General features: G+C 44.3%; 1 protein-coding gene and 1 non-coding gene across 2 annotated transcripts in view; both read left to right on the top strand.

The window, feature by feature from the left end:
* Nucleotides 1-24,036, top strand: part of LOC139014170 (fibrous sheath-interacting protein 2-like) — a 134,295-nt gene that overhangs the window by 29,194 nt on the left and 81,065 nt on the right. The window lies entirely within an intron of this gene.
* LOC138999621 (U4 spliceosomal RNA) lies at nucleotides 11,882-12,021 on the top strand. Its single transcript, XR_011469413.1, has one exon. It is a non-coding gene; the product is annotated as a U4 spliceosomal RNA (small nuclear RNA).

Genomic DNA, 24,036 nt, shown 5'->3' with positions numbered 1-24,036 from the left:
TTTCTCTCGTGCCATTGAAGCAACATTTTACTGATGACTTTTCGGTTTTCCATTTGTCTTTCGTTCAGTTGATGTGACACCTATTTTCCTTCCTTTAAAATCTTTCCCATTACTTGTAAATGATCGGAAATTGTTTGCTGAGCAATGTTTAATCTTTCTGCAAGTTGTTTTTGAGTTTGACATGCATCTTCATCCAATAATGCTTGTAATTGTTGGTCTTCAAACTTTTTTTGTTGACCTGGATGTTCTTTGTCTTTCACATCAAAATCATTGCAAGTATCTTGAGATGGAGCATGTTCACCATAAGCTTCCTGAAGTATATAACTTTTTCTTCAAAATAAAGTAATGAATTACAACTTCCTGCAAATGCTCTTTTTTTGGGGGGGAGAGATTCAACATTTTTAAGCATAAAAATATCTATGATGTTAACACCTTCGGCAAATTTGATACATGAAGTTTTGAAGCTTGCTGTCAATACAACAAAATAGCATACATATCAAATCACATATATATCAACATATGTGTAACTTCATCTGTTGAAAAAAAAGCACATTATTAACCAGTACACCTGGTATGTTCTTTACTATGCTTGCTATTTCTTTTTTTTTTTCTTTTTTTTTTTTTTTTTAATTTTTCGCTTAAAGTATTACAAAGGGTATTACATAAGTGTCCTTTCCCCCCCCCCCCGCCCTTGACAAACCCCTACCTTCCCTTACCCCCCAGTGTCTTATGTCCATTAGTTATGCTTATTATGCTTGCTATTTCTTTGTTGAAGTTCTCACTAAGTTCCTGGAGTATCCATATAACCATTTTTTTTTTAAAACTCTATGTCTGGTAAATTGCTTGCCTCCCCTTCATTTAGCTCTTTCTCTGGAAATTTTTTCTATTCTTTCATTTGGGGCATATTCCTTTGTCTCCCCATTTTGACATCCTCTCTGTGTTTATTTTTATGTATTTGATAGATCTGCTATGTCTTCAGTCTTGGTAGGGTGGCCTTACATAGTAGGTGTCTCTGGGACCCAGTCCTGGGATCACCTGAGCAGGGTGCTTTAGGACTGTCCTTTGTGTGGGTTATGTGGGCCTGCCTATTGTAATTGAGCCTTGATTCCTATTGGCCTGTTGATGAGTGGCATTGACTTTCAGGCTGGCTGACTGTAAAGATTGACCCATACCTTAGTGTATGAACTGCTGTGCAGTTGCTGACCATATGAAGTGGGATTTGCCCCAACAGGGTCTGGTGCCTGCTGAGATCTTCCTTTAGATATTCTACTTGTGAAGCTAATTGGATCTTGCTCTGATGTTATCTGAAGCTGGCCACTGGGTGTTTTGTTTCTGGGGCCTCTTGTGGGATTCTGGTGCAGGCCAATGTCAGATGCTGTCTTTGACTGGCCCTGGGCAACCTGTTTGGAGTTACAAAGTGATCCACAGTTTGTGGTTGTGTGTGCTGGACCTGGGTGTGCATGGGAAGGACCAAGCTGCACACCAAGGCTGTCTTTTACCAGCACTTGGGCCCAGGGTTCAAATGAGCAAAAGTTTCAAGGCACCTTGAAATCTGCCTTTGCCTCTCTCCATCTTTTGGCTGCCTGGTAGGCTCAGTCACTGAAAGAGCTCTGGTGGTATTCGAGTTGCATGAGATAGGTTCTCAGTGAGTCATCAGGTAGGGGGTGAGTGGTGGTCACCAGATTGATGTAGGTTCAAAGTTAGTGCAAATGCTGGGTCTTAGGCCACTCAGCAAATGTCCCATGTATAAAAAGTCTAGCTGCCCCCTGCTGGGTGCTGCATACCTTTATGTTAGGGTGGGGTTTCAGGGAGTTGTTAGGGTAATGCCAGCAGAGTTTATGAGACCCAGACAGACCAAGATTTGGTTGCCTGAAGGGAGGGCTCTGCACTACTCAAGTGTGTGTGGGAAAAATGGCCCCCATCCTAGAGCCACACAACTTAGTCTGTCCAAAATTCTGCCAGGAGCCTGAGCTCAATAGGGCAGGGATTCCTGGAGTTGGGAGTGTGGGGTTAGTGTATTTCTACCCCCATGAGAGGGAGGCACCAGTCAAGTTCACAGGAAAGTGGGGGTAATGGCCTCTGCTTCTAAGTCACACCACTCAGTCACTGATACCCCTGGTCTGTCCAGACCTCTACACCCTGGTCCAGAAACAACACACCCAGTGGCCAACTTCAGATAACATAAATGCAGGAGCTGCCCCCTGGTGGTCAGTGCACTCCCACAGGGGGAGCACCTCTCAGCCAGAATCAGCTGTTGAGCACAGTGATGTTGGCAGGAGCCTCTCCCACCTCCACGGCAGTGCTAAGGATGTCTGTGGGAGTGGGCCTAAGCTATCAGTCGGATATTTCCTGAGGGCTCACGGACTGTGAGAGGGCACAGGCTGGGCTGAGGGACCCCCCGAGTGCAGAAATTTTGTGCACTGGGCCTCTAGTTAGATAATATAAAGTCTTTGAGGACAAAGAACCTCATCTACTTTTGTGTTACAGCACAAAGGAAGAATTTGTCAGTAAATGAAAGACTCTCTAAGGTTGGCAAACAATTTCAAGTTTAAAACTATTATAAAAGTTATTTTTTACAAATACCAATAGGTGGCAGTGTTACCCCATGAAAAAAGACATTAATAAAAGTTGAAAATGACTTTCCTGAATTACCAGACCTGGTAATGATAATGTTCTGGGTTAAAAATGAATAAGAAAAAGTAGGCTTGATTTTTTTTTTCTATGCAGGCCAGATTTTCTTTGAATAAGCCAAATGTCATAGAAATCCCCACCCCCTTCATTCATCCTGAGCCCCAGACATCTCCAATAAAAAAAACTGACTTGGACACCTCTCATTCCAAAGGCCTGTGGGAGTCTGATGTGCTTCTTGAGATTTCTGCACTACATAGACCCAGAAAAAAACCCCAGAGTTCCCTGAATGATGTTCACTAAAAGCCCATTCCCATAAAACATTCATGAGTTTAAGAGCCTTTAGTGAAGATTTGGAGAAAGGATAGCAGCAAAGTTTACATAGTAGTTACACAAATAACCTGGAATGAATCAGTCAGCTTCCCAGGTTTCATGATGTCCTTTGGCTGCCTACCACCATGGAGTTTTACTGAATTATTTTATTTCAGTTTTTCTTTTTCTGGTTGGCTCCTCTTTTATCTTAGCCCTGTAACTTCAGATCCCCCTTCCCCCTTGCCTCCTTCTAGCTCTCTGGTTCTCTCTTCTACTTCCTCTCCATCTTTTTCTCTCTGTCTCTCCCCACTTCCCCAAAACCACCAAGCTGCTCTTCTTAATGTAGGGGGCCCTTCATTAAGTGTGATTCCCCTCCCCAGAAGATATTGATAGCAGTTGATTAACCTGAAACAGAAAGCAAAACAATCTTTCTCTTTTCATTGTAATAAAAACATTTTATTATGTGCCCTGCAGACATTTAAATAACAAAATTTCAATCACATTTTTTACCTGCTGATTGCAGGATTTTTCTTACCAGGATGTTATTAATGAGGTTCTTAATGTTCTTTACTCCTCCTTCCATTTTCCCTGTGCCTAGAAAAATGAACCTCCCATGATTTATCTTATTTGCTACTTATGCTTCCCCCACTTCTTAGTATTCTTTTTTTATTTTTTTAAATTAAATCATTATTGTTCAGATTATTACAGTTGCTCCTCTTTTTCCCCCTCATAGCTCCCCTCCACCTGGTTCCCACCCCACCCTCTGCCCTTACCCCCCGCCCCCCGCACTGTCCTGACCCATAGGTGTACGATTTTTGTCCAGTCTCTTCCCGCACCTCCCACACCCCTCCCCCCCCCCCCCGAGAATAGTCAGTCCACTCCATTTCTATGCCCCTGATTCTATTATATTCACCAGTTTATTCTGTTATCAGATTATTTATTCACTTGATTTTTATATTCACTTGTTGATAGATGTGTATTTGTTGTTCATAATTTTTATCTTTACCTTTTTCTTCTTCTTCCTCTTCTTTTTTTTTTTTTATTTTTTTTTATTTTTAATTTTTATTTTTTTATTTTTCGCTTAAAGTATTACAAAGGGTATTACATAAGTGTCCTTTTTTCCCCCCCGCCCTTGACAAACCCCTACCCTCCCTTACCCCCCAGTGTCTTATGTCCATTAGTTATGCTTATATGCATGCATACAAGTCCTTCGGTTGAACTCTTACTCCCCTCCCTCCTGCCCCCCAACTCTCTCTGGCCTTCCCACTGCAGTTTGACAATCAGTTTGAGGCAGCTCTGCCTCTGTATCTATTATTGTTCAAAAGTTTGTAATGGTCTTTATTATCCATGAATGAGTGAGATCATGTGGTATTTTTCCTTCATTGACTGGCTTGTTTCACTTAGCATAATGCTCTCCAGTTCCATCCATGATGTTGCAAATGGTAGGAGTTCCTTCTTTTTAACAGCAGCATAGTATTCCATCGTGTAGATGTACCACAGTTTTCTAATCCATTCATCTACTGATGGGCACTTAGGCTGTTTCCAGATCTTAGCTATGGTGAATTGTGCTGCTATGAACATCTGGGTGCATATATCCTTTCTGATTGGTGTTTCTGGTTTCTTGGGATATATTCCTAGTAGTGGGATCACAGGGTCAAATGGGAGTTCCATTTCCAATTTTTTGAGGAACCTCCATACTGCCTTCCATAGTGGCTGCACCAGTCTGCATTCCCACCAGCAGTGCACAAGTGTTCCTTTTTCTCCACATCCTCTCCAGCACTTGTCGTTTGTTGATTTGTTGATGGTGGCCATTCTGACTGGTGTGAGATGGTACCTCATTGTTGTTTTGATTTGCATCTCTCGGATGATTAGTGACTTTGAGCATGTTTTCATATGTCTCTTGGCTTTCTGAATGTCCTCTTTTGAAAGGTGTCTATTTAGATCCTTTGCCCATTTTTTGATTGGATTGTTTATCTTCTTTTTGTTAAGTTGTATGAGTTCCCTATAAATTTTGGAGATTAAGCCCTTATCAGATATGACGTTGGCAAATATGTTTTCCCAAGAGGTGGGTTTTCTTGTTGTTTTGTTGATGGTTTCTTTTGCTGTGCAGAAGCTTTTTATTTTGATGTAGTCCCATTTGTTCAGTTTCTCTTTAGTTTCAACTGCCCTAGGAGCTGTATCAGTGAAGAAATTGTTTTGGCATAAGTCTGAGATTTTGTTGCCTTTGTATTCTTCTAGAATTTTTATGGTTTCCTGTCGTACATTTAAGTCCTTTATCCATTTTGAGTTTATTTTTGTGTATGGTGTAAGTTGGTGGTCTAGTTTCATTTTCTTGCATATATCTGTCCAATTTTCCCAACACCATTTATTGAAGAGACTATCTTGGCTCCATTGTATGTTCTTGCCTCCTTTGTCAAAAATTAATTGAGCATATTGGTTCGGGCTAATTTCTGGACTCTCTATTCTATTCCACTGGTCTATATGTCTGTTCTTGTGCCAGTACCAGGCAGTTTTGAGAACAGTGGCTTTGTAATACAGTTTGATATCTGGCATTGAGATCCCACCTACTTTGTTCTTTCTCAGGATCGCTGCAGCTATTCGGGGTCTTTTTTTATTCCAGATGAATTTTTGGAGAGTTCGTTCTAGATCTTTGAAGAAGGCCATTGGTATTTTAATGGGAAGTGCGTTGAATTTATAGATTGCTTTGGGTAGTATGGACATTTTAATGATGTTGATTCTACCAATCCAAGAACATGGTATGTTCTTCCATCTGTTTATGTCTTCCTCTATCTCTTTTTTCAACGTCCTGTAGTTTTCTGAGTAGAGGTCTTTAACCTCTTTAGTTAAGTTTATTCCTAGGTATCTTAATTTTTTTGGTGCGATGGTAAATGGGATTGTTTTTCTAATCTCTCTTTCTGAAAGTTCACTATTGGTGTATAGAAATGCCTCAGATTTCTTGGGGTTAATTTTGTATCCTGCTACATTGCCAAATTCATGTATTAAGTCTAGTAGCTTTTTGATGGAGTCTCTAGGGTTTTGTATGTATAATATCATGTCATCTGCAAATAAGGACAGTTTTACTTCCTCTTTTCCAATTTGGATGCCTTTTATTTCTTCTTCTTGCCTAATTGCAATGGCTAATACTTCCAGTACTATGTTGAACAGGAGTGGTGAGAGTGGGCATCCCTGTCTTGTTCCTGTTCTTAGGGGAAATGGTGTTAGTTTTTGTCCATTGAGTATGATGTTGGCTGTGGGCCTGTCATATATGGCTTTTATTATGTTGAGGTATGATCCTTCTATTCCCACCTTTCTGAGAGTTTTTATCAAAAATGGGTGTTGGATTTTGTCGAATGCTTTTTCTGCATCAATTGATATGACCATGTGGTTTTTTTCTTTCAATTTGTTTATGTGATGTATCACATTTATTGATTTACGGATGTTGTACCATCCTTGCATCTCTGGGATAAATCCTACTTGGTCATGGTGTATGATCCTTCTGATGTACTGCTGGATCCGATTTGCTAAGATTTTGTTGAGGATTTTGGCATCTATGTTCATGAGGGATATTGGCCTGTAATTCTCTTTCATTGTGATGTCTTTACCTGGTTTTGGTATTAGGGTGATGCTGGCTTCATAGACTGAGCTTGGAAGTGTTCCTTCCTCTTGAATTTTTTGTAGTAGTCTGAGGAGGGTAGGTTTTAGTTCTTCTTTGAATGTTTGGTAGAACTCCCCTGTGAAGCCGTCTGGCCCTGGGCTTTTGTTTGCTGGAAGCTTTCTGATGACTGCTTCAATTTCTTCCATAGTTATTGGCCTATTGAGGTTTTTAGATTCTTCCTGATTGAGTTTTGGAATGTTGTATTTTTCTAGGAATTTGTCCATTTCCTCCAGGTTGTCTAGTTTGTTGGAGTAGAGTTGCCCGTAGTATTGTTTAACAATCATTTGTATTTCTGTGGGGTCTGTTGTTATTTCGCCTCTATCATTTCTGATTTGGTTTATTTGGGACCTCTCTCTTTGCTTCTTGGTGAGCCTGGCGAGGGGTTTGTCAATCTTGTTTATCCTTTCAAAGAACCAGCTCTTGGTTTCATTGATTTTCTGTATTGTTTTTTTGGTCTCTATGTCATTGATTTCTGCTCTAATCTTTATTATCTCCTTCCTTCTGCTCACTCTGGGGTTTTCTTGTTGCTCTCTTTCTAATTCTTTGAGTTGTAGAGTTAGATGATTAACTACCATTTTTTCTTGTTTTTTGAGATAGGCCTGTAGAGCTATAAACTTCCCTCTCAGGACTGCTTTCATTGTGTCCCAGAGGTTTTGGATTGTTGTGTTTTCATTGTCATTAGTGTCCAGGATGTTTTTAATTTCTTCTTTGATGTCATCGGTAACCCAATCAATATTTAATAACATCCTATTCAGCTTCCAAGTGTTTGAGTATTTTGGGTTGTTTTTATTGTAGTTTATTTCTAACATTATGCCATCGTGGTCTGAGAAGATGCTTTTTATGATCTCAATCTTCTTGAATTTGTGGAGACTTTGCTTGTGACCCAATATGTGGTCTATTTTTGAATATGTCCCATGAGCACCTGAGAGGAATGTATATTCTGCAGCTGTGGGGTGTAGTGTTCTGAAGATGTCAATTAAGTCCATCTGATCTAGTGAGTCATTTAGGATTGCTGTTTCTTTGCTGATTGTTTGTCTAGCGGATTTATCCAGTGATGTCAATGGTGTATTAAAGTCCCCTACTATGATTGTGTTATTGTCGATATCTCCCCTGATATCTTCCAGAAGTTTTCTTATGTATGTGGGTGCTCCTGCATTGGGTGCATATATGTTTACCAGGGTTATATCTTCTTGTTGTATTGATCCCTTTAGTATTATGAAGTGGCCTTCCTTATCTCTGGTTATGGCCTTCACTTTGAGATGTATTTTGTCAGATATAAGTATTGCTACCCCAGCTTTCTTTTCCTTTCCATTTGCGTGAAAGATATTTTTCCATCCCTTCACTTTCAGTCTGTGTGAGTCCTTTCCAATGAGGTGGGTCTCTTGTAGACAGCAGATGTATGGGTCATGTTTTTTTATCCATTCAGCCACTCGATGTCTTTTATTTGGAGCATTTAGTCCATTTACATTTAAAGTTATTATTGAAAGGTACTTGTTTGTAGCCATTTCTTTTTTGTGTGTGTGTGTGGCTGTTTTCTTTCTGAGCTTGATATTTCTTCTTTTACACCAGTCCCTTTAGCATTTCTTGCATGGCTGGCTTGGTGGTGATAAACTCCCTTAGCCCTTTTTTGTCTGTGAAGCTTCTTATTTCCCCTTCAATTTTGAATGATAGCCTTGCTGGATAGAGTATTCTTGGATTCAGTCCTTTGCTTTGCATCACTTTGTAGATTTCCGTCCATTCTTTTCTGGCCTGATGTGTTTCTGTTGAGAAATCATTTGATAATCTAATGGGAGATCCCTTGTATGTTACTTTCCGTCTCTCTCTTGCAGCCTGTAAGATTCTCTCTTTATCCTGAACATTTGCCATGGTAATTATGATGTGTCTTGGTGTGGGTCTTTTCGGGTTCACCTTGTTTGGGACTCTCTGGGCTTGTGTGACTTTTTTCTTCCCCACCTCAGGGAAGTTTTCTGATATTATTTCTTCGAATAGGTTTTCTAATCCATGTTCATCTTTCTGTTGTTCTGGCACCCCTATTATTCGTATGTTGCTTCGTTTCATGTTGTCCCAAAGTTCCCTTAGGCTCTCCTCCTGTCTTTTAATTTTTTTCTCCATTTGCAGTACAGTTTGAGTGTGTTTTGCTTCCTTGTCTTCTAATTCACTGATTCGGTCCTCCGCTTCTCCCAGTCTACTGTTGATACTTTCAATGGTGTTTTTTATTGCAGCTAAGTCGCTCTTCATTTCTTCTTGGGACTTACTTAAGTTGTTGATTTTTTCATCTGTTTCTTCTAGCTTCTTGCATACGTAGTTGAGTTTTTCATCTGTTTCTTCTTGCTTCTTGAACATCCGGTGCATGTACTCTAGGAACCTTATTCTGAATTCTTTTTCCGTCATGTTGCATATCTCTGTCTCACTTAGCTGCTTTTCTGGCGAGTCCTCCTTTTCTTTCCTTTGGGGGTTTCTTTGTCTACCCATGTTTGATCTCACTGACATTACTAGTTGTTGAATCGTTCAGTGGCTGGACCCTGGGTGGCAGTGGCTGCTCCCTGGGTTTCAGTGGCTCCTCGGTCTGTGGTTGCTCCTTGGGCGGTTGTGGTAGCAGCGGCTCCTCTGTTGATAGCAGGGCCTCTGATGGGTGCTGTTCACAGTTGTGGTGGCTCTTCTGGCTGGTGGAGGGAGGCTTCAGACGCAGCAACTGTTCCCCAGGCAGAGCGTGTGGTGATCAGGAGGCCGCTGTTGCTTGAATCTTTCCGTGGAGGGGTGCAGGTCTCCCCTTGGCTCTTGCAGTCGCGCTGTTTGCGAATCGTTGCCTCCGGGTTAGTAGCCGATCTCTGGATGCTGGTAAACGCTGCCTGAGATGGCGCGGTCTCGCCGCTGCGCTGGCGCCCAGAGGGAGGTTTCAGCCTCAATCTCTAACCATCCGCATTTTTTAGGAGTTTTCTGTCTTTCCTGGCTGCAGACTGTCTCTCAGCTGAACCTCCCCAGCTTGATTGGGCTGATTGTTACCCGTTTCAGCTGCTCGCCCCTATCTGGTCCGGCTTCTTCCTCTTCTTAAAGGATACCTTCCAGCATTTCATATAATACTGGTTTGGTGGTGATGAACTCCTTTAGCTTTTTCTTATCTGTGAAGCTCTTTATTTGACCTTCAATTCTGAATGATAGCTTTGCTGGGTAAAGTAATCTTGGTTGTAGGTTCTTGGTATTCAACACTTTGAATATTTCTTGCCACTCCCTTCTGGCCTGCATAGTTTCTGTTGAGAAATCAGCTGACAGTTGTATGGGTACTCCCTTGTAGGTAACTGACTGTTTTTCTCTTGCTGCTTTTAAGATTCTCTCTTTGTCTTTTGCTCTTGGCATTTTAATTATGATGTGTCTTGGTGTGGTCCTCTTTGGATTCCTTTTGTTTGGGGTTCTCTGCACTTCCTGGATTTGTAAGTCTATTTCTTTCACCATGTAGGGGAAGTTTTCTGTTATTATTTCTTCAAATAGGTTTTCGATATCTTGCTCTCTTTCTTGTTCTGGCACCCCCATAATTCAGATGTTGGTATGCTTGAAGTTGTCCCAGAGGCTCCTTACACTATCTTCATATTTTTGGATTCTTTTTGTTTTTCCGGTTGGTTGTTTTTTGCTTCTTCGTATTTCAAATCTTTGCCTTGATTCTTGCGATCCTCTAGTCTGCTGTTGGAACTCTGTATAATATTCTTTATTTCAATCAGTGTATGCTTAATTCCTAGTTGGTCCTTTTTCATATCCTTGAGGGTCTCACTAGATTTCTTGAGGGTCTCACTAAGTTTATCAGCGGTTTCTAGAAAATTCTTGAAAAACCTTATAAGTGTGGTTTTGAACTCTATATCCTGTAGTTTGCTTTCCTCCATTTCTGTCATTTGTGACCTGTTTCTTTGTCTCCGCATTTTTTATGCTTCCCTGTGTTGGTAGAGTGGCTTTGTGTGCTCGGTGTCCTATAGGGCCCAGTGGCTCAGCCTCCCCAATTACCTGAGGTGGACACTCTTGGTGCACCCCTTTGTGGGCTTTGTGCATAGTCTTGTTGTAGTTAAGCCTTGATTGTTGTAGGTATCCCTGGGAGGAATTGGCCTCTAGGCCAATTGGCTGTGAGAATCAGCTGTGTCTGCAGTGGGAGAACTTCTGTGCTGGAGACACCCTTCTGGGGCAAGATTTGCTTCAGTGGGGCTTTGGAGCTCACTGAGTCTGCCCCCTGAATGTGTCCCTTATGGATCTGAGGAGTTGTAATCTGGATGGTCCCACTCTGACCACTGGGTACACTGGCTCTTGGATCTCTAAGGAGGTGCTAATTTAGCCTCTGCCTGAGGCTACCCAGCAGGAGCTATGGAGAGATCTGCAGATTCCTCTTCTTTGTTTGGGGCTTGGAGGTGCCCAGATGAGGCCCAGCTGTGAAGCAATGCAGGCTGCTGTGGGGCCTTGGGCCTTCTTTTGGAAGTTCTGGGTCTCTCTGACACAGCTGCAGTTTGTTAGGTAATTTTCAGATTGCAAAGGGCCAGGCCTTTCATATGCAAAAGCCTCTGTGCACAGCTTGGGTGGGGAGGGGTCTCAGGGGATCAACAGGGTGGAGCAAACAGCTATGGCTGATCCTCAGTCCTCCCCTAAGATGCCCTGCGTCTCAGTGTCCCGGTAACCCGTGCATGCACCTCTGAGAGAAAGCCGCCCTCGAGTTCCGATCGATGTCAGCCAGTCAGTTTCTCCCCTTATGAGTCTGGGTCCCCAGGTATTCGCCCGGAACTGGAGTTCAGAGCAGTCGGGAGCTTGAGACTCCCTCCCGATTGAAAAAGACAACCGTGTCCTCACTTGCCAGCCCTTTCCAAGTGCACCTCCGTACCTCTGCACTTAACTTCCGCACCTCCTCTGAGTCTTAGTGTGCTTTTCTCTTTCCTTCTAGTTGTAGAATTTCTACTCAGCCAGCCTTCCTGTGGTTCTGGATGATGTCCGTTTTGTCTTTTAGTTGTATTTTTGAAGTTGTTGTGCGAGGCAGCAATTTCTGGTGTTTACCTATGCTGCCATCTTGGTTTTCTTCTTAGTATTCTTTATCTGTGTGTCTTAGTGTGGTCTCAGAATAGTGCCATTTGAAAATTGCGATTGGTCACTGATAGGGGACCATTCTCCTCCCTCAACTTTTATTTTGAAAAATTTTGATATAAAGAAAATTTGGAAGATTGTTGAAAGTGTATGTTACCTAGGCTCTATGCTTGTTAACATTGTGTTTGCTTTCCATCCTTCCATCTTATTTTTTGTGGTACTTCAAAATAAGTTGCAGGCAGCTTTGCACAGTGGCAGTATCGTAGCCAATGAAGTTTGTCCGAGGCATGATTAATTACTAATTGTAAACAAAATAAGTTGCAGACATAAGTGTACTTCATTCCCAGACATTTTATAATGCATATAATTAATGGGGTTTAATGTTTCTCAGTTCATTTTTTAAAGGTAAAATTTATGTAATAGTGAAATCTAAATCTTAGGTGTACTATTAGATAAGTTTTGACACATGCAAAAGCCTGGATGGTTTTTTTTTCAAAGCAAATTTCAGGCATACTTGTACTTCTCTCCTAGAGATTTAGCATGTATATACCATCCCTATCAAGATATAGAGGATGTATTTGGTGGTTAGTTTTTCCATATACAGAGAGTAGAAAATGGTTAAATTCTTGGCTTTTCCAAGTCAGTAAACTGGTGGGATGAAATTACTTATTATAGTATAATAAGGGATTATAGGATAGTTTTATTTTATAGGTACAGAAACACATCTCAGATTACGGTCTGCATCTGTGCTTTTTGTTTTCTTCAATTTCATCTCTGTGACATTACAAGTAAACAGAAACACTCATAAGTGAAATGGCCAGTGTGTGTGTTAAGAGCAGGAACTAGGTCTATTTTTTTTGTTTGTATCTCAATCACCTGAAATGCTTTTTACCTTTGGCATTCAATAAATATTTTTTGTCACCAGACAGGCTGGCACAAGAATTTACTGGTTCTACGTTATGGTTATTGCTTGATCACCTAGAAAATAACAATGGGGTCATAGAATTCAAAGCTATGGAGAACATCACTCATCTTTCTCAGCTATTCATCTGTTACTACTTAAAGTAGGCTTTAAGGTAGATAATATGATCCTGAGAGCTTCTTAAGGGCACAGAGGTGAAGAAAGAATGGCAGCTAAATTCAGACAGAACAGCATTGAGGTTCTAGCAGTAAAGAGACATTGATTCTGAGTTCTCTTATGCTCCTGAGAGGAGTTTCAGTCCTGTGCTCCAGTGTTCCAGGGCCTGCAAGTGCATGCAGATAAGTAATGACTGTTTTTATTTATGTATTTATGTATGTATTTATTTAATATTTTTATTGATTTTAGAAAGGAAGGGACAGGGAGAGAGAGAGAAACATCAATGATGAAAGAGAATCACTGACTGGCTGCCTCCTGCAAGCTCCCCGTATTGGGGATGGAGCCCGAAACCCAGGCATGTTCCCTTGACCAGAATCGAACCCAGGACCTTTCAGTCTGCACGCTGACGCTCTTATCCACTGAGCCAAACTTGCAAGGGCTTTTTATTTATTTTTAAATATATTTTTTATTGATTTCAGAGAGGAAGGGAGAGGGAGAGAGAGAGATATACAAACATAATTGATTGGCTGCCTCCTCCACCCCCCACATGAGGGATTGAGCCTGCAACCCAGGCATGTGCCCTGACCGGGAATCAAACCATGACCTCCTAGTTCATAGGTCAACGCTCAACCACTGAGCCATGCTGGCTGGGCATGACTGCTTTTTAAATATGTTTATTTGGAAAAATTATGATACATGCTTATAGAAAGAGATATACAAAAACAGTGGCATGATATTTTAACACTGTTATAATCAAGGAATTCAGGTATGTTTTCAAATACTACACCAAATTTCAACACCTCAAATGCCTGCAGAAGCCCATTATAAACCATTGCTTGCCATTCATTGTTTTTGGGTATAGTTCCTACTTCACTGACAAAGTCAAATGTGTGGAGAGTTACCTGTCTCTGAATTGCTGTCTTGGTCACAAATCTTTTTCTTTCCAAATGGGAATTTGCTCTAGAAGAAATAATAATAATGGAATTTTGGTTAGTGTTCAGTTTGGAGAATAAAACTTACTCTAACTTGTTTAAGCAGAAAGAGCATTAATGGCTTACATACTCAAGATTGGGCTTCCAGGAATATTTCCAAAGCCATACTAGCTGCCGAGGGATTGTTGCCTTTGTCACAATCAGATGCTATAGTATCATGAAGACACCACCACAACTATCAGCTCCAGAGCCTCTGCCATGAGCAGAAAGTAGCCTGTCGTTAGGAAGCTGCTGCTATAGTTGCTGTTGCAGACGGTGGCGCTGTTGTCCCAAGCCACACCAACAAAACTGGGTGCCAAAGCCAGGTTTTACATCTGATTGTAGGAACTTAAATAAAAGCTAGAACCCTAGGTGTGAAGGATTGAGAAATAGTTTTTAGCTTTAGTCTCAGCATATTAGAAGAAGGGTTAAAACATGTACTGAGCGAGCCATTTCACAGTATCTACTAAAAATATAAAACACTTGGAGAGTTGACCAAGATGGTGACATAGGAGGCTCCTGAACGTTCTTCCTTCCATGGATACACCAAATGCACAGCTACATTCAAAGAAATTGCTTCTGAAGGAAATCCAGAAACTAGCTGAACAGCTACTACCCATTGGGCAAATGAGAAATACCACATAAAAACAGGCAGGAAAGGCTGAGACACACTCTTGCCAGAAAGTCTACCCCCAGCTGAGTGCCAAACAATTGAGAGGGAACCCAACTCTCAGCTTCCGTCTGAGGAACAAAGAATGCATATCTAGCATCCCAAGTTTTAAGACTTCTACCTGATGAATAGACCCCCAAGACACCTAGCTTTGAAAGCCACCAGGGCTTGAGTCTGCAAGACCCATGAGACTATTATCAAATGAAGCAATTTTTAATGGGTGTGCAAGTACCTGGCATGGCTGTCTCCCTAGGGCTCAGAGTAGAAGAAGCCTGCAGAAATGCCCATCTCCCAGTCTTTCCCTGAAAGGAATCTAACTGCCTACTTTACAAGCTGCTGCTTGAGGATATGGTTTCTAATTTTATATGTCTAGGGGGTGGCTATGATCATCCTTTGAGCCGGAAAGAGTCAGTGGAAGGCACTTCCTCTGCCTTTGTCCTCTGCTTGCTCCAACAGTAAAACCAAGTCACTAGTATCTCATTGGAAGGAGCTTGTATGCACATCTGACACCTCAGCTTGTAGCCACTGCCTGAATACAAAGCCCCAGGTCACCTGGCTATGATAGCCAATAAGGCTTGCCTTCACAAGTCCCACAGGATTGCAGCAAACAAGCAGTTTGTAAACAGAACGTGATCATTTGTAGAGATTATACACCTAGGGCTCAACACAGGAAGCAGGTAAAATGCCTATCTCACAGTCTTTCCAAAAAAAAAAAAAAAAAATCTGATGTATATAAGCAACTATCTGAGGGAATTTAGCATATATCTAGGGCTGGCAGTAATCCTTCCTGACACTAGGGAAACTTGGATATTTCCCTTGCCTTTGCCTTCTGGCTCACTATCACAATAAAACGTAGTTGCCAGTATCTCCCTGGAAGGAGCTTGTACACATGTCTGGGGCCCCAGCTTTCGTGGCTTCTCCTTGAGGGATGGACCTTCAAACCCTCTAGCTCTGATAACCAACAGTGCTTGCATTCACAAGTCCTACAGTTTTTAAATGGATGCAGGAGCACCCCTCTGTGGCTATACATCTGGGTTCAGCACAAAGGAAGCAGGCAAAAATGCCTATTAGCTATTTTATCGCTGGAAGGGACTTAGCTACATCTTTTTCATCTGCTGTCTGAGAGTTCATGTTTTGATTATCCTGTTACTAAGTGTTGACTGCAGTCCTCCCCTTTGGGACACAGATAGGTCTTGACAACTTCACTTACTGGGAGCCATAAGAACAAAGATGGTGTCTTGAATAATCACAGAAGTTTAATTGATTACCTGAAACTTGGGCTGAGCTGATTGATGAGGTTCATCTACATAAGACCTCTCTGTCAAGACTGGGAGAGGTGGCTGTTTAATGTTCAGAAAATAGCACAGAGAGGCAAGGAAAATGGGAAAACCCCCACCAAACAAGGAATATGTTCTAAACAAAAGAAAAAGATAAATCTCCAGAAAGAGATTTTAATGAAATAGAAATAGATTTACCTGGTAGAAAATTCAAATAATGGTCATAAGAGGCACACTGAAGTAAGGACAATAATGCATGAACCAAGTGAGAATTTCAAAAAGATATAGAAAATATTTAAAAATTACACATGAAAGTCACAGACCTGAAGAATAAAGTTGATTAACTGAAAAATTCAATAGAATGGGTAAACAACAGACTAGATCAAGCAGAAGAAAAGATCAACAATGTCAATGACAGGGCAGTAGAAATCATTCAATCAGAGAAGCAAAAATAAGAGGTGTAGGGCCAGGACTGGAGGGTGGGGGCAGGCTGGGAGATGACAATGGGGGGAAAAGAGGACATATGTAATACTTTAAACAATAAAAAATTAAAAAATATAAATATCTACACTAATAAAAGAGAAACATGGTAATTGGCGTACGACCACTACCCTTTTCATTGGCTAATCAGTGAGTATATGCAAATTAACTGTCAGCCAAGATGGCAGCTAATTTGCATGCAGGCAGGTTGGGCCAGCTTGAGCTATCATCCCGCCCCCGTGGCGCCTAAGCCCCAACGCCAGCCAGGACCCCAGTGTGCGGCCTTGAGTGGCGGGGTGGGGGTGGGGGGCTTGGCGGCTCAAACAGCCACCTAAACCACGCCCCCAGCCGGGACCCCTGTGTGCGACCTGGGCGCAGGGAGGGCTTGGCGGTGCGAACAAGCCGCCTAAACCACGCCCCCAACTGCCCTGTGTGCGGCCTGGGCGGCGGGGGCTTGGCGGTGCGAACAAACCGCCTAAACCACGCCCCCAGCGGGGACCCGTTTGCGACCTGGGCGGAGGGGGTGGGGGTGCCTTGGCGGTGCGAACAAGCGGCCTAAACCACGCCCCCAGCCGGGACCCCTGTGTGTGGCCCTGGGCGGGCGGGGCCTCCGCAGCTGCAGTGTTTGGACCCAGGCCCCCAGCCTGCCCTGGGCTCCGCTCAAAGAGGGGCTGGGGACCGGGGGTTTACTAAACTTTCCTGGACCTGCTCCCCACACCCCTGCCCCTGCCCCAGAACCACACTGCCCGCAGCAAGGCTCCAGACAGCTTCCTGACAGGTGGGTGGCGGGAGAGCTGAGTAGAGCAGGGCTGCAGGGAGCCACGGGCTGGGCCGCGGGAGCCAAGCTCCTGAGAGTCTGAGGAGAGAGCTTGAAGGTAGAGGAACCTTTGGCAAAGCCCCTGCCAGGAGCCGTGGCCATGGGGTCTGCAGGCACGCGCACAGGCCTCCGCCTGATGGGCGATCCTGGGCAAGCGCCATGGCTTGGGGGAAGCAGCTGGCCAGCAGGCGGGCGGCCCAAGGAGCGCAGAGCGGCGCCAAGGTGGGGTGCACTCGGGGGGGCTCAGGCCTGGGCAGGGTGCTGGCGGGCAGGGATCTGCCTCGCCTGCAGAGAGTGAGGTTCTGTATCGGCCCCAATAGGCAGGAAACAAGAGGCGATGACTGCAGGGATGACTGCAGGTGTGGAAGGACGCCCAGGCAGAGGGGCACAGACTCGCAGCCCTGAGGCGGGGTGGAGGGGTGGCACCACCTCAGTGGAGGAGCGCCCCATGCTGGGTACCCCACTGCAGCGGTTTGGTGAAGCTCCCGGTGCTGACCGGGCCTCCCTGCGGCCTGCACACTTGAGAGGCCAGGACTCCTGCTCCCGCCTTGGCCCCAAAACTAAGCCTGCGCCCGCCCCGCCCCCAGTTCTTGCCCACCCCATGGGGGTGCACACCTGCACAGTGAGTGCAAGCCTACCACCTGCTCCCCAGAAGGGGGGGCAGTAAAGAATGGGGGTGGGGCGGGGGAGAGGAAAGAATGTGGAGCATCCATGATGAAGAGGTGCTGGAGAATGAGGCTTGGAAGCCTCTTGGGGAGGTTTGTTCTGTTTGCCCTGGCTGTCCCTTAGGAAAGGCAGAGAGCCGGCTGTGAGGGCTCCCTGCGCGAGGAGTCCAGTTCCATAACCAACTGGAATTGGCCTCAGTTTCCTGCTCCGTAAAATGTGTTAAGCGTGTCCCAGTGCCTTCACTGAGCTTTGAGGGCCAATTGAGATACTATATAAAGAAAATAAGGGAAGACCTGAGAAAGAAAAGGAAGGTCAAGCAACACAAAAGAAAGGTTGGAAGGAACCTGTCAACCTATTGTCACTTAAATAGGGACTAGAGTCAACAGTGTTGTAATGATGGTATGAAGCCAGATGGGTACTGGAAGTATCAGGGAACACTTTGTAAAGTATATGGTTGTCTAACCACTATTCTGTAACTAATAAACCTGAAACTAATACAAAATAATATTGAATGTAAAGAAATGAAAATAGGAGTGAAATTTTTCTAAATTTCAAAGTTTAAATAAAGGCTGTAAAGGAAGGAAGGGGGAGAATAAAAATAGTGTTTTTCATTTTACCACTTTATTGTCTTTTCAGTATATAATAAGACAGTTGTCTTTATATGATGCTTTTATGCTTTTCTAAGTCATTATCTCATTTGATGTTCAGGGCAATTTAAAGACAAGATAATTATTCCCTCCACTATTCAAAGAAAGGAAATCCTGGTGCCTGGCCCCAATGATTCAATCGTCAAGCCCTTATTGTAAAGCAGGGTTAGTGAAATTTTCTGTGAAGGGTCATATCTATACTAATAAAAGCCTTGGGGGTGATCGGGACAGCAGGGGAGGGGAGTTGGGGATGATTAGGCCGGCAGGGGAGTAGTTAGGCGTCAATCAGGCCGGCAGGGGAGCTGTTAGGGGGCAATCAGGCAGGCATGCAGGTGAGTGGTTAGGAGACAGCGGTCCAGGATTGTGAAAGGGATGTCTAAATGCCGGGTTAGGCCCGATCCCGGCAGTCGGACATCCTGGGATCAGGCCTAAACCAGCAGTCGACATCCCCCAAAGGGTCCGAGATTGGAGAGGGTACAGGCTGGGTTGAGGGACACCCTCCTTCCGTGCACGAATTTCGTGCACCGGGCCACTAGTATATATATAAATGCTTAAAATCAGGAATAAAAAAGAAAAAAACTGTGAAGATAGCATAAGAGACTTATGAAATGCTATGAAGTTGACCAATATACACAGGATAGAGGTCCTAAAAGAAGAGAACAAGAGAGGAACAATAAGCTTATTCAAAGAAATAATGGATGAAAACTTATCTAAGCTGGGGAAAAAACAGATATCCAGCTCCACAAAGCCCAAGGGATCTAAATAAGATAAATCTAAACAGACCCACACTAATACACATTATAATTAAACTAGAGGCCCGGTGCACAAAAATTTGTGCACTGGCGGGGGGTGGGTGAGTGTCCCTCAGCCCCACTTGTGCCCTCTCACAGTCTGGGACCCCTTGGGAGATAACGACCTGCTGGCTTAGGCCCGCTCCCGGGTGGCAGAGGGCAGGCCCAGTCCCTAGGTGCAGCCCCTGGTTGGGCTCAGAGCAGGGCCGATTGGGGAGTTGGGGCGCCACCCCCTGTCGTGCACAGAGCAGGGTGGATTGGGAGGTTGCGATACCACCCCCAGTCACGCACAGAGCAGGGCCGACCAGGGGGTTGGGGTGCTGCCGCTGTCACACTCAGGGCAGGGCCGATGGGGAGGTTGCGGCTCCACCCTATCAGGCACAGAGCAGGACCCATCGGGGGGTTGGGGCGCCGCACCCTGTCACACACAGAGCAGGGCCGATCAGGGGGTTGGGGAGCTCCCCCCTATCAGGCACAGAGCAGGGCCCATGGCGGGGGGGCGGTTGGGGCACCTTCCCCTATCACACTCAGGGCAGGGCTGATGGGGAGGTTGCAGCTCTACGCTGTCACACACACAGCAGGGCCCATGGAGGGGTTGGGGCGCTGCACCCTGTCACACACACAGCAGGGCTGACCAGGGGGTTGGGAAGCTCCCTCCCCACCCCCCCGTATCAGGCACAGAGCAGGGCCGATCAGGGGGTTGGGGCACCTTCCCCTGTCATGAACAGAGCAGGGCGGAAAGGGAGGTTGTGGCCCTGCCCCCTGTCACACACAGAGCCGCAGGGCGATCAGGGGTTTGGGCACTGCCCCCTGTCACACTGCTCCAGGGGCCAGGAGGCCTCGCGGCTCCGCTGATCTTAGGCTGGGAGGTCTCGCAGCTCCGCTGATCCTGAGTTCAGGAGGCCTCTCGGCTCTGCTGATCCTGGGTTCAGGAGGCCTTGCGGCTCCACTGATTCTGGTGCTGGGAGGCATATTACCCTTTTACTATATAGGATAGAGGCCTGGTGCATGGATGGGGGCCGGCTGGTTTGCTCTGAAGGGTGTCCCGGATCAGGGTGGGGTCCCGCTTGGGTGCCTGGCCAGCCTGGATGAGGGGATGATGGCTGTTTGCAGCTGGTCACACCCCCTTCAGGGTGGGGGTCCCCCCTGGGGTGCCTGGCCAGTCTGGGTGAGGAGCTGAGGGCCATTTTCAGGCTGGCGGGCGACTGAAGCTCCCAACCTCTCCTTTTTTTCTTTTTTTTTATTCTGGGATTTATTTACCTTCTATGGCTGTCACTGGAACTGAGAGCCAGCTTTAGCTCTGAGGCTCGGCTCCAGCTCTGAGACCTCGGCTGCTGATCTGGGTTTGTTTGGGTTTTATAACTGAACACTGTTTCAGCTCCAGCTCCGAGGCCTGGCTGGCTGAAAGCAGGTTTCTGGGGATTGTTTAGCTTCTATAATTGCAACATTGTTTCTTAGAGTGCAGCTCAGAGGCCGGCAGCGGTAGGTGGGGAACCTTGGCTTCTTCCATCACTGGAGCAAGCAAGCCTCCTGTTCGCTTCAGCTGCCTGGCTGCCGGCCGCCATCTTGGTTGGCAGTTAATTTGCATATCGCCCTGATTAGCCAATGGGAAGGGTAGTGAAGTTATGGTTAATTACCATATTTTCCTTTTATTAGATAGGACTAGAGGCCTGGTGCATGAAATTTGTGCACGGGTAGGATCCCTAGGCCTGGCTGGCGATCGGGGCAAATCGGGGCCTTCCAGCTGCCAACTGGGGCCTTCCTTCCCTGGCTGTCAGCTGCTGGCCTGGGCCTTCCTTCATTCTGCACCACCCCCTGGTGGTCAGTGCACATCATAGCGAGCGATCGAACTCCTGGTCTCCCAGTTGAACCTCAAGGGGACACTTTGCATATTAACCTTTTATGTATATAGATAGAAGTTAAAGATAGGAGAAAATAATAAAAGTACAAGGGAAGTGTCATAAGGTCATGGATGAATTTTTCAGCAGAAACTTTCAGGCTGAGGGAGTTTAATGATAGGGGTCAAGGTCAGACAATGGTGCAATTAGTGTTTAGTGGATCCTTGGGGTGTATGATGAAGTCAGCTAGAATGTGGCAGGACTTGGAGTATGAAGGAGGATCCTAACCAGATGCTGAGGTCTTAGGGGTTCATAAGGACAATGATGAGAATGGGAAGAGAATAATAGTTATATATAATGGTGGGATCTTCAAAGGGGAGGACAATGTTGAAGGATATTAAAAGAAAAAATTTTCTGAAGTGATAGCATGGAGCCTGGAGAGCAACACCACTTTGAGCATGTCCCAGGGTTCCTCTCTCTGACTACATGAATACAAAGGTGAGAGCAAATGGCATGTTTGCTTTCTCTCTCACTTCATTTCTCTAATCAGTTTCTCTGTTAGAATGCTCTCTGAGTTCAGAATAACCATTTCCTTATTGGTTACTTTGTTTCCTGAGAAGTGGAATTATGGACAAAGAAGTCTAAGAATATTTTAGACCAGCGATTTTCAACCTTTTTCATCTTATGGTACACATAAACTAATTACTAAAATTCTGTGGCACACCAAAAATATATTTTTTGACGATCTGACAAAAAAAAAGTTATAATTTTGTTTATTCATACTGTATGGCTATTGTTGTGTTGGCTGTTGTCATTTAAAAAATAGGTGTTTAGAGGAAGAAAATGGCGGAGGTATAGACGGACGTGTCCCCTGCCTTGTCATGGAGCAGATAAGGGCGAGCAGCTGAAACGGGTAACATACAGCCCGAATAAGCAGAAGATATTCAGCTGGGAGACAGTTTGCAACTGGGAAAGACAGAGGACACCCGGAGAAAGGAGATGGTTGGAGACTGCGGCTGAAATCTCTCCCGGAGCTTCGCCCGGAACTGGAGTTCAGAGCAGTCGGGAGCTTGAGACTCCCTCCCGATTGAAAAAGACAACCGCGTCCTCAGTTGCCAGCCCTTTTCACGTGTGCCTCCATACCTCTGTACTTTACTTCTGCACCTCCTCTGAGTCTCAGTGTGCTTTTCTCTTTCCTTCTAGTTGTAGAATTTCCACTCAGCCAGCCTTCCTGTGGTTCTGGATGATGTCCGTTTTGTCTTTTGGTTGTATTTTTGAAGTAGTTCTTCGAGGCGGCAATTTCTGGTGTTTACCTACGCCGCCATCTTGGTTTCTCCTGTTTATTGATTTTTAGAGAGAGAAAGGGAAAGATTGAGAGAGACATATCGATGAGGGAGAAACAGCAACATCAATCTGCTGCCTTCTGCATGCCCCACACTGGGGATTGAGCCAGCAACCAGGGCATGTGCCTTGACCGGGAATTGAACTGATGACCTCTTGGTGCATGGGTCATTGCTCAACCACTGAACCACACTGGCTGGGCTCTTGTCATTTTTTAATTTGACAATCTAAGAGATCAGGGGAGGGTTGGGGGGGGGTAAGAGATCAACCGAAGGACTTGTATGCATGCATATAAGCACAACCAACAGACACAAGACACTGGGGTTGGGGGGACGAGGGCAAGTGCCAGGGGGTAGGGAGGCCAGGGAGACGTCAGTTGGGGGCGGGGGGAGGAGACATATGTACTACTATTCGTAATACCGTAAACAATAAAATAAAATAAAATTTAAAAAATTTTCATTACTACATCTTTGTTGATCCTTGTCATTTTAAATTATGTTTATTTATAATTTATTAATTCTTTACTGTTGAAAGTATTACATATGTCCCTCTTTCCCCCCCATTAACCTGTTCTAGTTCCTCCCGAGTGCCCCCTTGCCCCAGGCCTTCAGCACCCTATTGTCTGAGTCCATGGGTTATGCATATATGCATACAAGGTCTTTGGTTGATTACCTCCCACCCACTCACCCTCCCCTTTCCCTCTGAGATTCTGCATTCTATTCCATGCCCCTGGATACACTTCGTTCATCAGTTTATTTTGTTACTTAGATTCCATATATGAATGTAATCATGCGATACTTATCTTTCTCTGACTGAGTTATTTCACTTAGCATGATACTCTCCAGGTCTTTCCATGCTGTCTCAAAGGGTAAGAGATTCTTCTTTTTTACTGCTGCACAGTATTCCATGGTATAAATTTACCACAGCTTTTTTACCCACTCATCTACTGTTGGGCGCTTGGGTTGTTTCCAGATTTTAGCTATTGTGAATTGTGTTGCTATGAACATAGGGGTGCACACATTCTTTCTGATTGGTGCTTCAGGTTTCTTAGGATATATTCCTAGAACTGGGATCACTGGGTCAAATGGCAAATCCATATTTAATTTTTTGAGGAAACTCCATACTGTTTTCCACAGTGACTGCACCAGTCTGCATTCTCACCAGCAGTGTACAGGGTTCCTTTTTCTCCACACCCTTGGTAGCACTTGTCATTTGTTGATTTGTTGATGGTAGCCATTCTGACATGTGTGAGATAGTACCTAATTGTCGTTTTGATTTGCATCTCTTGGCTGATTAGTGACTTTGAGCACTTTTTCATATGTCTCTTGGCCATCTGTATATCCTCTTTGGAGAAGTGTCTATTTAGATCCTTTGCCCATTTTTAAATTAGATTGTTTGTTTTCCTTTTGTTAAGTTGTATCAGTTCCCTATATATTTTGGATATTAACCCTTTATCAGATGTATAATTGCTAAATATATTCTCCCACAGTGGGATCTCTTTTCATTTTGTTGATGGTTTCTTTTGCTGTGCAGAGCCTTTTATTTTGATGTAGTCTCATTTGTTTATTTTTCTCCTTAATTTCCTTCACGTTAGTAGATGTACTAATATCTATAACACATTGCTATGAGAGATTCTGAGATTTTGCTGCCTATGATTTCTTCTAGGGTTTTCATGGTTTCATGACTTACATTTAAGTCTTTGATCCATTGTGAGTTTATTCTTGTGTATGGTGTAAGTTGGTGTTCTAGTTTTATTTTTTTGCATGTATCTGTTCAATTTTCCTAGCACCATTTATTGAAGAGAATCTTTTGACTCCAT

Source organism: Myotis yumanensis, unplaced genomic scaffold (assembly GCF_028538775.1).
Source record: "Myotis yumanensis isolate MYYU_CA2020_CCGP unplaced genomic scaffold, mMyoYum1.0.hap1 SCAF_1, whole genome shotgun sequence".
Classification (NCBI taxonomy): domain Eukaryota; kingdom Metazoa; phylum Chordata; class Mammalia; order Chiroptera; family Vespertilionidae; genus Myotis; species Myotis yumanensis.
Note: the sequence above shows the minus strand (reverse complement) of the source record. Positions and strands in the feature narration are given on the sequence as shown.